The sequence below is a fragment of the Panthera pardus genome, unplaced genomic scaffold (assembly GCF_024362965.1).
Source record: "Panthera pardus isolate Hobbes unplaced genomic scaffold, ASM2436296v1 HiC_scaffold_15, whole genome shotgun sequence".
NCBI classification, from domain to species: Eukaryota; Metazoa; Chordata; class Mammalia; order Carnivora; family Felidae; genus Panthera; species Panthera pardus.
Genome location: NW_026526710.1, coordinates 47,500,116 through 47,516,593, shown reverse-complemented (window position 1 = coordinate 47,516,593; position 16,478 = coordinate 47,500,116). Strand labels below are relative to the sequence as shown.

General features: G+C 37.9%; 1 protein-coding gene and 1 long non-coding RNA gene across 4 annotated transcripts in view; one reads left to right on the top strand and one right to left on the bottom strand.

The window, feature by feature from the left end:
* The window catches only part of DSC1 (desmocollin 1), a 351,913-nt gene that overhangs the window by 237,512 nt on the left and 97,923 nt on the right, over window positions 1-16,478 (top strand). The gene's annotated exons all lie outside the window — the stretch shown is intronic.
* LOC128777077 (uncharacterized) overlaps window positions 6,673-16,478 on the bottom strand; it is a 45,151-nt gene continuing 35,345 nt past the window's right edge. The window contains exon 3 of the long non-coding RNA XR_008422252.1: window positions 6,673-6,960. This is a non-coding gene — a long non-coding RNA (uncharacterized LOC128777077). The remainder of the gene's footprint in view (window positions 6,961-16,478) is intronic.

Below are 16,478 nucleotides of genomic sequence, written 5' to 3'. Positions count from 1 at the left end.
ACAGGGTTTCTTTTTCTCCACTTCCTCACCAACACTTGTTCTTTCTTTTCTTTTTGATACTGGTCATTATGACAGGTGTACAGTAATATCTCATTGGTTTTTTTTAGTGTTTATTTCTTTTTGAGAGAAAGAAAGAGTGCAAATGGGGGAGGGGAAGAGAGAGGGGGACAGAGGATCCTAAGCGAACTCTATGCTGACAGTAGAGAGCCTGATGAGGGACTGGAACTCACGAACCATGAGATTATGACCTGAACTGAAGTCGGACGCTTAACCAACTGAGCCACCCAGGTGCCCCTCGCATTGTTGTTTTAAAAAAAAAAAATTTTTTTTAACATTTGTTTATTTTTGAGACAGAGAGAGACAGAGCATGAATGGGGGAGGGTGAGAGACAGGGAGACACAGAATCTGAAACAGGCTCCAGGCTCTGAGCTGTCAGCACAGAGCCCGATGCGGGGCTCGAACTCACAGACCGTGAGATCATGACCTGAGCCAAAGTCAGCTGCTTAACCGACTGAGCCACCCAGGCGCCACTCATTGTTGTTTTTATTTGCATTTCCCTGATGATTAGTGATGTTGAGTGTCTTTTCATGTGTCTATTATTGACCATCCATATGTTTTCTTTGGAAAAAATGTCTATTCAGGTCCTCTGCCCATTTTTAAATTGGATCATTGTTTTTCTGATGTTGAATTGTATAAGTTTTTTATATATTTTCCATATTAACCTTTTATCAGACATGTCATTTGCAGTTATCTTCTCCCATTCCATATGTTGCCTTTTCATTTTTGTTGATGGTTTCCTCTGCTGTGCAAAGGCTTTCTGTTTTGGTATAGTCCGAATAGTTTATTTTTGCTTTTACTTCCTTGCGTGAGTAGACATATCTAGGAAAATGTTGCTAAGGCCAATGTCAAAGAGATTACTGCCTATGTTTTCTTCTAGGAGTTGTATGGTTTCAGGCCTCACATTAGGTCTTTAAGCTATTGGAGTTTCTTTTTGTGTATGGTGTAAAAAAGTAGCCCAGTTTCATTCTTTTGCATGTTGCTTTCCAGTTTTCCCAGCATCATTTATGAAAGAGACTTCCTTTTTCTTATTGGAATTCGTCCCTCCTTTGTCATAGATTAATTGATAATATAAGAGTGGGTTGTTTCTGGGCTTTTTATTCTGTTCCATTGATCTATGTGTCTGTTTTTATGTCAGTACCATAATGTTTTGATTATTATAACTTTGTAGTATATGTTGAAACCTGGCATTGTGATACCTCCAGGTTTGTTGTTGTCAAGATTGCTTTGGCTATTCAGGGTCTTTTGTGGTTCCCTACAAAGTTTAGGATTCTTTGTTCTAGTTCTGTGGCAAATGCTTCTGGTGTTTCCATGGGGATTGCTTTGAATCTATAGATTGCTTTGAGTAGTTGGAACGTTTTAACAGTGTTAATTCTTCCAGTTTATGCTCATGGCATATCTTTCTATTTGTTTGTATTGTCTTCAGTTTCTCTCATCAGTGTATTACAGTCTTAAGAGTATAGATCTTTCACTTCCTTGGTTAAGTTTATTCCTAGGTATTTTATTATTTTTGGTGCAATTGTAAATGGAATTGTTTTCTTAATTTCACTCTCTGCTACTTTCTAGTGTCTAGAAATACCACAGATTTCTGTATATTAATTTTGCAACCTGCATCAGTTAACATTTTGAAGGAGCAGGTGCTCATTTGTAATGCATTGTCCATATTGCTAGGGAATTTTTAGAGTATATCAAAATGCTAACCAGGTTAACACTTTGTTTTTGCAAGTTTTCTTCAGTAGGGCTGAGTATCAAATATTTCTGTCTTAAAAAGGGGAAAACAGTAACAATAGCTGACACACATACAATCCCTTTTACCACATGCCATTATGAGAATAAATGAGTCTTTGAACAACGCAGAAGTGGAAGTAAGCTTAGAATCATATGTGGGGGTCCCTAGGTGGCTCAGTCAGTTAAGCGTCTGACTTTGGCTCAGGTCGTGATCTCAGAGCTCGTCAGTTCAAGCCCCGCATCAGGCTCTGTGCTGGCCCAGAGCCAGGAGCCTGCATCGGATTCTGTGTCTCCCTCTCTCTCTCCCCCTCCCCAACTCGTTCTCTCTCTCTCTCTCTCTCCCTCTCTCTCTCACAGTCTGTCTCAAAAATAAACATTAATAAAATTAAATATTATATGTTAAAAAAATAAAATTAAAAAAAAATATATATGTGACTACCAGCTGCAAATCTCATAGAATTTGATGTGTTTGCTATTAAAGGAGATCTGATGGCATCATTTGTTGTACCTGCTCCTTATGGGGCAGGATACAGTGAGAGAAGTGTCTAAAATGTTTGGCTTCCCAGAGCCTGCTGTGAGGACATTATCTCTAGGATGTGAGGTCACTTCTCACCCGAAGGGTTGGTTTGTCTTGCAACCAACACCCGTGAAGTCTCATTTTCTCTGCTGACACTGCCAATTTAAATTTATTTTATGTATGATGCAGACAGATGTCTGCAGGGAGCTGGACCGAGTCCATTAACACTTCACAGAAGGAGGCGGTTTTAATATGCAAGTGGTAGTTAGCAGTTCTGACTCTTGGTCCCAGCTTTACCAACCACTTCCTGGTAAACTCGACTACTATTTGATGCACAGGACAAAAATCAAGTAATCACATAAATAAAATACACATAAGCTAAAGGTTCACAAAGGCTGAAAGAAGCATGCTCACAGCCCCCTTGTTTGGTTAGAATCTACCGTTGTGTGCCAAAGTCAAAGTATAGAAAAGGAAGTGAAAATATCAGTCTCACAGGTGGTTTGGGCACATGAGCGAACTCTGAGAAAGAGCTTCTCACTATTTCCTCAGGGAGGAGTGAGGCTCCCAACTGTGATTTCCCCTGTTGTCTCCCACTATTTTAAGAAGTTTTTTGTCGTGGTTGTTTTGTTTTTGTTTTAATAATGCATTGCTGTTTCAGATTAAGTCATATAAAAGCAGAGATGTTAGTTTGCTGAGGAAAATTGGTGTTTGATTTAAAAATGTGAGGCCATAATGGTTATGTTCTAGGCTTATTAATGTTTACTTTTAATAATTTTAAAAAAGTCTGTCTTACCCTATGCAAATATGTATTTTGCAGACAGCTAAGGGAAGGATAGTTAATTTATAGCCATCAAAATATTTTCTAGATCAAGAGGACAAAATGTAAGCTGGGCTTTATATCTGAATATTAGTCAGTTACAAATTATTTGACTTTGTTTTTGTTTCTCTGTATTTTTCAAAATTTCTATCATAGCGTATATAGTTTCTCTTCAGTGTAAAATAAAATAATGTCTGTTTCTTAGGTGCTTTCTGGCAACTTTGTAGGAACTTTTATCAATAAAGATAAAGACTTGGGATGCCTGGGTTGCTCAGTTGGTTAAGCCTCCTACTTCAGCTCAGGTCATGATCTCAGGGTTCATGGGGCCCAGCTCCGCTTTGGGCTCTGTACTGACAGCTCAGATCGTGTCTCCCTCTCTCTTTGCCCCTCTCCCACTCATACTCTGTCTATGTCTCTCTCTCTCTCTCAAAAAATGAGCAAACATTAAAAATAAAGACTAAAGCCAGGTTTTGTTTGTTTTTGGTTTTGTGTTTTTTAACCCCCAACATAGATTTCTTTTTAAAAAGTTGCTTTAGGTGAGTTCCTGTTTTGGTCTTCATTCAATCCTTTACCAATTAGCTCATTTCACTGTAAACATTTGTCCCTCTTTTTTAAGATTTTATTTTTTAATGTTTATTATTTATTTCTGAGAGAGAGAGAGAGAGAGAGAGAGAGAGAAAGAGAGAGAAAACTCAAGTGGGAGGGGGGAAGCAGAGACTGAGCGTGAGTGGGGAAGGGGCAGAGAGAGAGGGAGACACAAAATCCAAAGCAGGCTCTAGGCTCTGAGCGGTCATCAAAAAACCCGACGTGGGGCTCGAACCCACGAACCGCGAGATCATGACCTGAGCCAAAGTCAGACACTCAACCGACTAAGCCACCTATGCGCCCCTAAGATTTTATTTTTAAGTGATCTCAATACCCAACATGGGGCTTGAACTCACAACCCCGAGATCAAGAGTTGCATGCTCTACTGACTGAGCTAGCCAGGCACCCCACTAACCATTTCTTTTTTGTGTTTGCAGTTTCAATATTCTTTTAACGACACAGAGGGCTGCAGAAAATGCTGTGCTTCATTAGGCAGAATGGATTAAGGAAGGGAGTGTTCAAGATGTTGGCAGTGAAGACTGTCATTGTGTGGCAAACTCCAGTGCTATTTGAGACTCAGCAGTTTTCTCTCCAGTTTAAAAAGCTGCATTGTAAAAGACAAGTTAAATCCTGAGTATAGAGAGATGAGAGATTTGTGTAAGAACTTAAATGTACATGAGAGCCACTGACCAAGAGACTCTTTTTGTCAAGTGTGAGATAGATATTACTATCTATTTTATAGCATAGATCGTATCTAACAGAATACTGGTATCTTAAAGACATAATAGTATCCATAGATAGTATCTAATATAGTGTCTAATAAAATATTAGACTTCTATTAGAATCTACATAAATTCTACTATGAGATAGACCATTACTCAAAATACACCACTTTTCTGCTATTGTTTCACTTCAGCTATTATTGCCTACTGGGCCTTTACAGATTATACTGTCGCTTGTATGCACCCAATTGCATATGCTACCGGCCTTTAGAGTTGTGGTTTCTGGGTCTGATTGTTGTTCCACTTCTTATAGCTCTCAGTTCTGCATATTACTTCAGTTATAAGACTAGCCAAAAGCTAGCGAAGATCATGAGGCTCAGGGTATCACTGCCTTGCTTTGCTGGAATAGCCTTCTCAGGAAGGTTTGTCCGATTACCTCTGTTTCCACTTCTTTTCTAAAGCTCATATCATGAAAGCCGAACTGCTGACTTCCAATAAGCTATTTTTAAGCTGGTACTATGTTCAGAGCAGACACTGATAAGTGTCCCAAGTGCAATATGCAAGAAAATTCCAGTAGGTGTTCAAGTCTTCTGAGTGTGCGGTTCTTTGACTCTTATGGAACATTTTCATATCCAAATTGTGTTCTGTTTTACTCTCACAAAAACTTTTGTGAGTTGGATGGCATCCCTGTGTCACAGAGACTTAGCCAGATTCAAGACTGATAGACGGCAGTCTCAAACCCACATTTTCGGATTTCATTTCTGTTCAATGGGCTTGATTTTTTGTTTTGTTTCTTTGTTTTCCAGAGTAATCTTTCCTTGCCATATTCCTCAAAGGCCAAGAAAAAACAAATGGAAGGAAGAGAGGAAAAGGGGCTTTTCTGATAAATGGCAAATTGAGAGCACTGATAGTAGGAAAATACATTTGAATTGAAAATACATTCAGCATACTTTTTTGGAAGCATTATCCGAAGGCTTTCCTATACCCTGGGAACACCTACTTTTCATGGCCAATCTCTTTGTGGGGGAGGGTATGCCCAAGGGACATGCTGCAGCTCACCATTCAGGGGACAGTGTGATCTCAACTATTTCTGCCCTGTGGTTGGGTGATTGTGGCACCGTTCCTAGCCCTGAAAGCTGGCTGCATTTGTGGGATTTCCCTTGTGCTGCCTTACTTGGGCAGGCAATCAGTCTTAAAGATAACAAATGATCCCATCTGCTATGCATGACCATGCTTTGTGTGCCAAGTTTAAATAAGGAAGCCTTACCTGGGTAACCACAGTGCCCAGTGAGTTGTATTCATGCCCCTCTGACATCACAGACCAAGTGTAGCTTCCAATTTGCTAGGTTCTTTTGGATGTCAGTTATCCACATCAATGAGTTTTAATAATTTAGGCATCAGATATTTTAGAAGTCAAGTCAGTTCACTGGCTTACTGGCTAAGGACATTACTAAGACTATCAGGAAAACTCTGAGTGGTTTTCAACATGAATTGCTTACAGAGTCTTACACTTAGAGACAACTAAAATATAAATTATATGGGTGTGTGTGTGTGTCTGTGTGTCTGGTTGTATATTCCTGACATCTTCTATAATCTCCTGTGGAACACTTAAAACCTATATTTGTAAAATGCTCCACACTTGCTTCTGATATTCAAGGCATCTTTTCAAGAAGGGCTGTTGATTTTTCATTTGGAAGAAAAAGAAATTAAAAACAACAATGAAAGCTAAAGACATTTTAGAAGAGTTAACTCTTTACTCCTTTCCCCTGTGATACTGTCTGCATAGCAGTTATTATTGGTTATTTACTTGTTTAGTCCCACCCTTTTATCCATTATATATGCTCCATGAGAGCAAAAACCTTCTCTCTTTGCACCAAATAAAGATTGTTGGATGTATAAAAACAACTTCTGAGAGTACCTTTATCCACCCTACTCTTTGTACATTAAAATATTAAGACTCAGCACATTTATGTGATTTAAAATTGTTCCAAACCACCATTGACTGAATCAGGATAAGAACCCAGGTCTCCTTGGACTTCCTCTTCTTTGAGTGTTAGTTACTGTCAAATGGTCACCTGCTCAAGTACATTCATCCAGCTAGTGTGTATCAATTGCTGATGTGTCAGGTACCTCAACAGGTGTTGTGATGAATACAGAAAGTACAGTAGTACTGACCTTGACTAAAGGAATTTATTATCTAATAAGAACAAGAAAACATATCTACTGAAACTACTTCCCCAAATGATTACTCCTCCGATATGAGTAAAACCTTTGAATCTTGGCATATTCATCAATGACCCAGCAATGTGGCACAACACATTTTTGCTAAAAAGTCATGTATATTGTCCAGTATATAAATATCCCTTACCAAATTCGTCTACTCGTGCGTCTGTGATTTAAGATATTGTTTCAGTCACTGTGGACATATAGTTAGAGAGTCTCTGGATCTTCGGATGTAATTATCTGATGTGACTTCTTCTAGGTCTTGACAGCACAACATTTTTCGTCACACAATTCACTGATCCTCTAGTGATCTGAAGAAGAGTTAAGAGGGGGATTGGAACGAGTTAAGTGTTCATTTTTCGGCTTTAACCCGGGCCTGCATTTATCTGTCTAATGGCCTGAGGACTTTACTTGTTAACACAGGGCAGACAAAAATCTCACGTTGTCAGCAAAACTTTGATGGTATCAAAATAAATGAGTCATGTAATTTCAGCTTTTGAAGGTGGGGTTTGAGAAACCAGAAAGGAGGCTTTCCTGACTGACAGGGAGCAAGACGGTAGCAGCCTAGCGGCTATAAACAGAGGCTCCCTGGCCCCACACAGCACAGTTGCTGTGCATACCGCCAGGGTGCCTAAGTCTGGTGCACTAACGTAAAGGAAGAATTTTTTTTTTTTTCTGGACAATATTCAGAAGCACTATGAAACAAACTTCTCTATCATGTTCCCTGCATGCAGTCTCAGGCAGATCACAGATTTCAAGAGGATAGTTGCTGGACAGTTTCATTGCTCAGGGCTAATTATTCATCTGAGAATCCACCCAAGAAAGTTGCTAAGCTGGTTTGCTGGCTTTTTGGTGGAGACTTTTAAAGAGACATTGCCACATTTGAATAAAGAATTTTGTTTCACGTAAAGGTTATGCATAGAGAGCACAGTGAAAAGGCAGGTGCCAATGACAGAGTAAATGGGACTTTTCTTAATTTCTACCCTTGAAAATTATATTTAAAATTGAACTGAACTGCTCATAAAACATCCTGCTCAAAAGGAAGATTTAAAATCCTTTATATGTAGCATTTTCAGGCTATGAATAGTGGAGATAAGTTGGAAATATGCCATATATTGCTGTGGGAAAATCATGATAAAATATTTCTCAGTACGGTCGGCTTAGAGACTACATGAATGTGCACACACCCAAACACCAAAGAGGATCTTTCTTATATGGTAAAAAACAAAGAATATACATACTTGATTCCTTAATTGTTATTAATTTTTGAGTGAAATTTCCTTAAGTAAAAAAGAACAAATCCTTTTACAACCACTATTTTCACATAGTTTTCTGGAAACTTTGATTTGGCAGAAATTCTGTACTCTCTTGTCTTCCCCAAATCTTAAAGGGGCAGATAGAATTTAAAAAGAAAAATACGACAAAATTAATAATCTGACATGATTTAAAGACTGAGCTTATTAGTCTCTGTCCAACAGGATTGGGTGTTTTCTCTCTATGACTTGGGGTCTTCTTTATCTGTACCCAGAGTGCAGCACAGTGCCCAAGCCGGGTGTCCAGTGAATTTTTTTTTTTTATTAAAAAATTTTTTTTAACGTTTATTTATTTTTGAGACAGAGAGAGACAGACTAAAGCTCTTTTCTATTTTATTATATTTTTAAATTAAAAACAATTTTTTAAATGTTTATTTATTTTTGGGAGACAGACAGAGTGCAAGCAGGGGAGGGCCAGAGAGAGAGGGAGACACAGAATTCGAAGCAGGCTCCAGGCTCTGAGCTGTCAGCACAGAGCCCAACGCGGGGCTCGAACCCTCGAAGTGCGGGATCATGACCTGGGTCGAAGTTGGAAGCTTAACTGACTTAAGCCACCCAGGTGCCCTTTTCTGTTTTAATGAAGCACATCTTGAGTGGATTTAGTGCATGATTATCTCTGTATGTTTCTATTTATAATATGTGTTTTGCAAAAACCCATTCTACTGAATAGAGCTGTAAGGCCTCTGATTTGAGTGATCTCCTGAGGACTTCCACACTTCACTTTACAACACCGCCAATTTGCGATTCGGGTATGTAAAAAAAAATTAATTTAACATGTTTAAATATTATCATAGACTTAAGTAAGAGGGAAAATAACATTTATTAGTAATCCAGTATGTCCAGTCACTACTTTGCATAAATATTGTCACCTTTAATTGTCACAACAAGCCTATCAGGTATTATTCTGCTCATTTTATAGAGAGAAAGAAACTGAGGTTCAGAGAAGCTCTCTAGTGAGTAAATGGGAGGAAAGACAGGTTTCAAGCTTAGATCTGACAGTATCCTTTATACATACCTATTAATATTTTTAGTCATTCATATCTTAGAATGAATTATTTTTATTCTGATGTATTTTCTGCTGAATATAACATATCAGTCTTCCTGAGAAAGGGGAGGCTTAAGGAAAAGGAAGAGGGTGGGTGGACAGTTTTAAAGAAGGAGGTAAGAGTAGAAATCGGGGGTACTTTGGGGATGCTGTAGAAACGGAGCATGAGGTTTAAAGGTGATTAATGTGTTTGTGCTTTCATTGAGGTTAAGGAAGGTATCTTGTGGGAAAGAAAGGAAAAACTAAAGGACAGCAAGGATGATAAAGGCATTCTCTTAGAATTTTGACACATTTAGTCTTAATGATAGAAAAGAAGCAGCATATCTTTAAATAGTTAAGTGATGCTGAATACATCCTTATTTGGGAAATGCTAATTTTTATAGGTTAGAGAAGTACATCTTTACTTCTTTAAATCTCATTTCATCTCTCTTTTCTTTAGTTAGGGCTTACCTAAATAAACAATGATTAAGAATAATATGAGTGGGGGCACCTGGGTGGTTCAGTCAAGCATTCAACTCTTGATTTCAGATCAGATCATGATCTCAGAGTAGTGAGATGGAGCCTCACGTTGGGTTCTGTGCTGGCTGTGGAGCCTGCTTGAGATTCTCTCTCTCCTTCTCCCTCTGCTACCCCCCTCCCCCCAGCTTGCATGCTCTCTCTCTCTCTCTCTCTCTCTTTCTCTCAAAAAAAAAAAAAAAAAAAGAATAATGTGAGTGGTGGGGTGACTGGCTGGCTCAGTCAGAAGAGCATGTAACTCTTGATTGTGAGTTCGAGACCCATGTTGGGTGTAAAGATTACTTAAATAAATAAATAAATAAACTAAAAAAAAAGAATAATATGAATGGCAAAAATGTTCAGTTTGCAGAAAAAGATTGGCATTTTCCCTGCATGAGGCCAAGGGCAAGCTGGAGCCCTTCCTCTTTAATCCGGAACTTGAGTTTGGACATAAGAAAGGCAGTTTCACCCCTTCATGCAGTAGGTCCTTGGGCATAATGCCTAGATCTCTTTTGTGCACTTCTGTTCATGAAGAAGCCATTTTAATTGTCCCTCATTACTCAATAAGTTCTGTTCTGTTTCTGCAAAACAGTTCATAATATAATAACTAATTGTATATGCCAAATGATAACAAATTAGGCTCTTTTCCTACAACTTTTACTCAAGAAGCTCAAGTATTAATATTCCCAAAGAATAGGTATATTTGAAAACAGCCTATCAATGGTTATGAACATTAGTGGTTAAGGATATCAGTGGTTGAGAACCCTGAAAGAAGAGCTTGCCTATTCAAATAAGGCTCTACCCCTTACTGGTTGTAGTTAGTTACTCAATATATCCAAGTTTCAAGTACCTCATGTAGAATGTGGGGTAATGAGTTTACCAAACTCATGAGACGGTTGAAAAGATTAAAGAGGATAAGCCATGTAATATGCTCAGTTCAGTGCTTACATGTAGTAATCTCTCTGTAAATATTAACATTTTCCCCCTAGAAATGGATTTTGAGATTCCAACTGATCTTCAGTTCATATTCTAGTTAATTCTCCTAGGTAAGAGGTCTTTTGCATTTCCATTTCTTGTTTCTTTAGTCCAGAGTGTAACCCAAGACCTATACAAACTAGGACAAATCTGACAACAGAACATGAAGAGTTAAGTTTGGAAATAAGTAAGTCTAGCAAATTGAAATCAATTTCCAACCTTATGTGCTTCTGGAAATGTGCTTGCTTGCTCTGTCGATTTTCAGGAACAGAGAGGGAATAGGACAAATTTTGCCTATGGACTTAGGCTCAGATTTACTTCATCCCAAATGATTGAAGATTGGAAAATTCTAATAAAAGGAGGAACTTACCCTCCAGAGAATTAACACCCAGAGATATTGCAGTTGGCCTTAATATAGACTCCTGTTAATAAAACATGTATGAGTTTTTGAATACACAGGAAATATGAAAACCTCCCTCCCATATTTACTCTTCTAAAATATGCCAGAAAGTTCTTTGGACTGGAACCCTCACACTTGCACCCCTGGCATGAGAAGGTCCGCCCCCAAAAGGAGGGAAACTATAGACACATCTTTGTGCTCACCTGAAGATCTCATAATCTCTAGTCAAACCTGTAGGTCATTCACAGTCCTGCCAAATGCTAAGTGCGCCTGACGCTACACTGCCCATGCCATTTAAATGGAGTATTTACAGGTCTTAACCAACTGTTAAAAATTTTTTAATGGGATAGTTTTGTCATAAGATGCCAAGTATATTATTTCAAGTGCCGCTGCTAGATTGGAATTTAATGTCTTATTTATTTTTGCAGCCTCTCTTTAATTGTCATGTGTATCATTCATGCATGCTTCTTTGCTTACACGCTCACGCCATGGTGACTCCTGTCATTTATGACAACACATCACCATTTGCATTAATGGCACTAAGTAAGAAGATGTCAAATCCAAAAGCCTTTACTAGATAACATTGGATCCCAATATTATGGTAGATTTTGCTTCCTAAATAAAGCTTATTTATGCCAATATTAAATTATTATATAGTCTTTCACCAGGCTTTGGTAAAATAATGGAAGAAGACAGGTGGGGAGTTTGAGCAGAGGGGTAGAGCATATATGTGAGTCCATGTGTGTGCATGTGTGTGTGAATGGTGTGCCTGAATACCAAGAATAATCCTTATGGTGCTATTTGGTTGACAATACCACTGTAAGTATTTTATGCACATTAAATATAATGTGACTATTCTGAATCATACCATTATCAAATATCACCGCTTATTTTTTCTCACAAATTAAGGTAAATTAGATGGCAAGTAATTTTTAATATTCAATAGCCATTGAGTACTCTCTAAGAAAAAAAATTTTTTTTGTCAAATTAGAAATTGAAAAGGAAAAGCCCAGAAAAATAAAAATCTATCAAGTTTTACTTTTTTTTCCAGGTTTTCATAATAATTTGTTTCCCAAAAAAAGAGGTTAAAAGAAAGCCAAATGGAAATTACTATTTGGAGATGAAAAGTAATCAGCTCACTACATATGCCTTGGGAAATAATGAAATAAAAATACATAAATTAAACTATTAGAAGCAAAAAGAGTAAAAAGCACCAAACTCAAAGTATTATTTAAAAAAACATAATGAAAATACAAGTCAAGGGGCGCTTGGGTGGCTCGGTCAGTTGGGCCTCTGACTTCAACTCAGGTCATGATCTCATGGTCTGTGAGTTTGAGCACCACATTGGGCTCTGTGCTGACTGCTCAGAGCCTGGAACCTGTTTTGGATTCTGTGTCTCCCTCTCTCTCTGCCCCTCCCCCCCCCACTCTGTCTCTGTCTCTCTTGAAAATAAACATTTAAAAAAATCTATATAAAAATAAAATAAAATAAAGAAAATATAAATCAATTTGATTAATAAAATAATTATTAAAAATTAATGTTTTGAAATAATGATATAAATAGAAAAAAATTATTTACATATTTTCACCTTTTTATCAACCAGCATTCTTCAGCATTCTTGTTGCCAAAAATAATTGAGGTGTTGTAAGTACAAAATGGTTTGAAAATATAAAATAATATGAAAGAAGGGAAAGACCGACCATTTGAAATGATAAAAAAAAAGGAACCCAATAAATAATGGACTTCATAGATACTGAAAAAAGATGCAATCATAATAAGATTCTATGATTAAAGCACAGCAGTAAGCATTTGAGGTATGATAGCTATTAGGTCATCAAGCTTCTTTGGGGGACACAGTTTTCCTTCTTTGGATAACAATGAGATGCCCTGCATATTTCACAATAATTTCGGAATTTTAGTAGATGTAAGAACATCAGTCAGTGCAGTGCTGTGATGCATCTACCATCAACATAGCCTGTGATGTTGGAATTAGTGAAGGACACACAGAAGTACCTAATTTAAATTATAGAGTACTGGAGTGCCTGTGTGGCTCAGTTGGTTAAACGTCTGACTCTGGCTGAGGCCATGATTTCACAGTTCGTGTGTTCGAGTCCCACATGGGGCTCTGTGCTGACAGCTCAGGGCCTAGAGCCTGCTTCGGATTCTGTGTCTCCCTCTCTCTCTGCCCCTCCCTGCTGATGCTCTGTATCTCTCTCTCAAAAATAAATAAACATTAAACTCTAGACTACTAAATTAGTGTAGAGAGAGATTTCAAAAAAACAACAGTTTACTTTGTTCAGTAATATAGACATTTTCATAATTTGAATAGACTTAAAATAAATCTGAATTCACTTATTAAGTGTGCCTACAAATCCTCCCTGACCCTGTAGGCTCCCAGAAGCACTGACTGGAAAGTACCTGGTTCAGGTTTTGGGCCTGTAATACTATTTGTTGAATGAACATGTAAATGAATGAGCCACCAATTACACAGGTAACGATTGAGCTAAGTTTTTGGAAGCAAAAACTTAAGAAAAATAAGAAGAAATTATTAACAACAGGAAGAAAAAGTTAACAACAAATTAGAATTATTAATGTTGTGTATTTCACTTTTATTTTATTTTTGGCCATGATTTAGTTCATCAGCAATAGTTTTGAAATCAAGCAGAGATTTTAACACAGTTCATAATATTCCTGTGTTGGTATTGAAAACATCTCTTTTCTCCTACTAATCACTCCTATTTTAATAATACCTACTTTGAAGTATATTTAGCTAGAAATTTTCATTTTGGATATTTTAAAACAACGGATGTTCAACCAAGACAAATGGCCCAAATCCCTTTGCAAATATTTCTAGGAACCAAATGAGACTCATTATTTAAAGTACTTATATCACATTTGTGTAATTTAAACTGCTTAATTATGTTCAAAATATGAATTCAACATTTTTGCCAAATCAAAGTAAGATTTTCATACATTCCTATTTTAAAAAGTTTGTCGTTTTTCAGCAACTAGACTCCTAGTTTATTTATTTTATTTCATTTTTAAAGTTTATTTTTTGAGAGAGAAAACATGAGTTGGAGAGGAACAGGGTGAGCAAGAGAGAGAGAATCCCAAGCAGGCTCTATACTGTCAGTGCAGAGCGCAACATGGGGCTCAAACCCACAAACTGCAAGATCATGACCCGAGCTGAAGTCAGACGCTTAACTGGCTGAGCCACCCAGGCACCCCAGACTCCTAGGGTTTAGAAAAGGCTTTTTCTTCTTTTTTCTAAATAACTGCTTTGTTAACTGGAGAAGAATACTTTCCTGTTTGTCTCAGTAATGGTTGAAATAAATACAAATTATTTGCTAACATAAGGTATTGTATTCATGGGACAGTTGGAACTAACCAGGGCATTAAGTATAACCTTTATAAGTTTCCATGATCAAAACTGCAACACTGTATTTACTAGATAAAACCTGGAGGAATAGTTTTATTATCAGAAAATAACCCTCAGACTGTATTACTTAAGGAATTTAATGCCTGAACTTTTGTCCGAAGATTTCTTTAAAGAAGTTTAATGAACACTGAATAATATTTGCAAATGCATAAGATGACAAAACTGAACAAACTGCTAATTCTAGAAATGTTTTCTTTTTGTTGATAAGCCCGTATTTACAAATTGTGGTGGTTCACTTTGATCAAAAACAATTCACCTTTCTTTTTAAAAATCCGTAGGGAAACAGAGAGCAAAGGAAAAATAAAGCCACGTGAGATGTGTCACGTTGACTGGCAATCGCTTGGATTCAGTTTCTGCCCTTCTGCCCACCTCTCCCTTCACTTCTGGAACCGTCATTCAGACTTTTGGTGACAACTGTCACTTCTATGCCAAAGTTTCACAAAGACATCCCTTTGCAAGTCCTCTTATCTGGCTGCTATTCTTGTGTTTCCACCTTTCTACTGAATGGGACATTGTCACCCCCAACACACTTTGTTCCAATTCAAGGTCAACCACACTCAGAAGAAAACAAACGCACTGGCACTTCCAACTCTTGTGGCCACGAGATGCCACCATGCACATTCAGGTGAGATGGCTCCAGAGAGCACCCATCCTCTGTTAAGGGCTCAGTGACCTCACTCCTTTTGATCCCTTTTGATCCCTTTGTATCTTTTCTTCATTTCTAAGCCTCATCAGGTGTTTTCCTTATGTCAAGCTCTTCCTCTCTGTTCCCCGCTGCCACAATCCAAGGCCCAATCTCCATGGCTTCCCTGCTGTATTACAGATTACTTATTACCCCGGCTCCTCTCCAGTTCAGTCCATCCTGGAAAATACTGTCAGATTTGTGCCGAGAAAGTCTGCTCATCTTGTCCTTTCTCTGCCACATCCAGACTAAGTAGTAAATAGAATATACAGGGGACTCTAAGACAGATCTGCAAAAATGTAATATTGTTCTAATAATTGCAGTCTGAAGTCCGTATCACCTGGGAGCAGGGGGAAAAAATCGATCTAGACACTTTAACGTAAAAGCATTCAAATTCCACAATTTTTCAATTAATTCAGGATTAAAACTCCATTATATTAAAGATGGAGCCCCTCTCCTCATGGTCATTCTTCTTCCTTAGTGGTGTGTACATGGAGGGGAGAACATTGAGGTGTCTCAGTGTACAAGGGGTGCTTTGTGTGTTCTCCAGCAGACTCTGTACACACTAATTTCCATGAAGACAGTGCTTCTTGTCAGATCCCTGGGCCGGCCCATCTCCACAAGGACAAGACAAAGAGCTGAGGGGTGGATAACAAGTTGATAAGAAAACAGGCCTAAGAGATTTAGCTTATAGCAAGAATATTACTTTTACTTAAGAACGTTTATTTATTTGAGATAGCTTGAAGTTACTTTGAAAAAAAATAAACTTTCTACTTATGTTGAATTTTATTAAACTCTACCAGAAATTCTTCTGGTCCTTGCCAAAAGAATCTACTCCTGTCCTACCTTTACCAGTTAATTTTCATCTGTTTTCTGGGAATGTGCACATTTCAGGGCTTTCTCTCTGAACCAGTATCTGAACCATTCAGAGGTAAGGACAGGGGTAATAGAAAAAAAAATATTTGGCAACCCAGTGGACACAGGCACTGAGCAGTCAGCATGGATGTCAGCTGGAGGAGACTTGGTTGACTGTCCTGTGCATTCTGGCTGCACGTGAGCCTGAGGTCGGTATGCCTCTGGAACAATGTACTCAGGAGGGTCTGGTGCCACCTTAAGTGTGGGACTTCTCTGCTGATGCTACAGATTGCTCAGGTGTGGGAATCAGAAACTCCAGGGGTGTGGCTCGGGAATCTGTATTTTAACAAACTCTGCTGATGATTCTGATACGTGCCAAAGTTTGAGAACCAAGGACCTAAGCTAGGTTGTTTTTTTTTTCTTTTTTTAAAAAAATATTTTTATTGAGATATCATTGACATATAAGATTGTGTAAGTTTAAGGTGTACACAGTGTGTTGGTTTGATACATTTATATGTCACAATGTGCTCACCTCTATAGCATTAGCTAATACATCTATCACATCACATAGTTATTTTCTCTTTTTGTTGTGGGAGCAATAAGACCTAGTCTCTTAGCAGTTTTG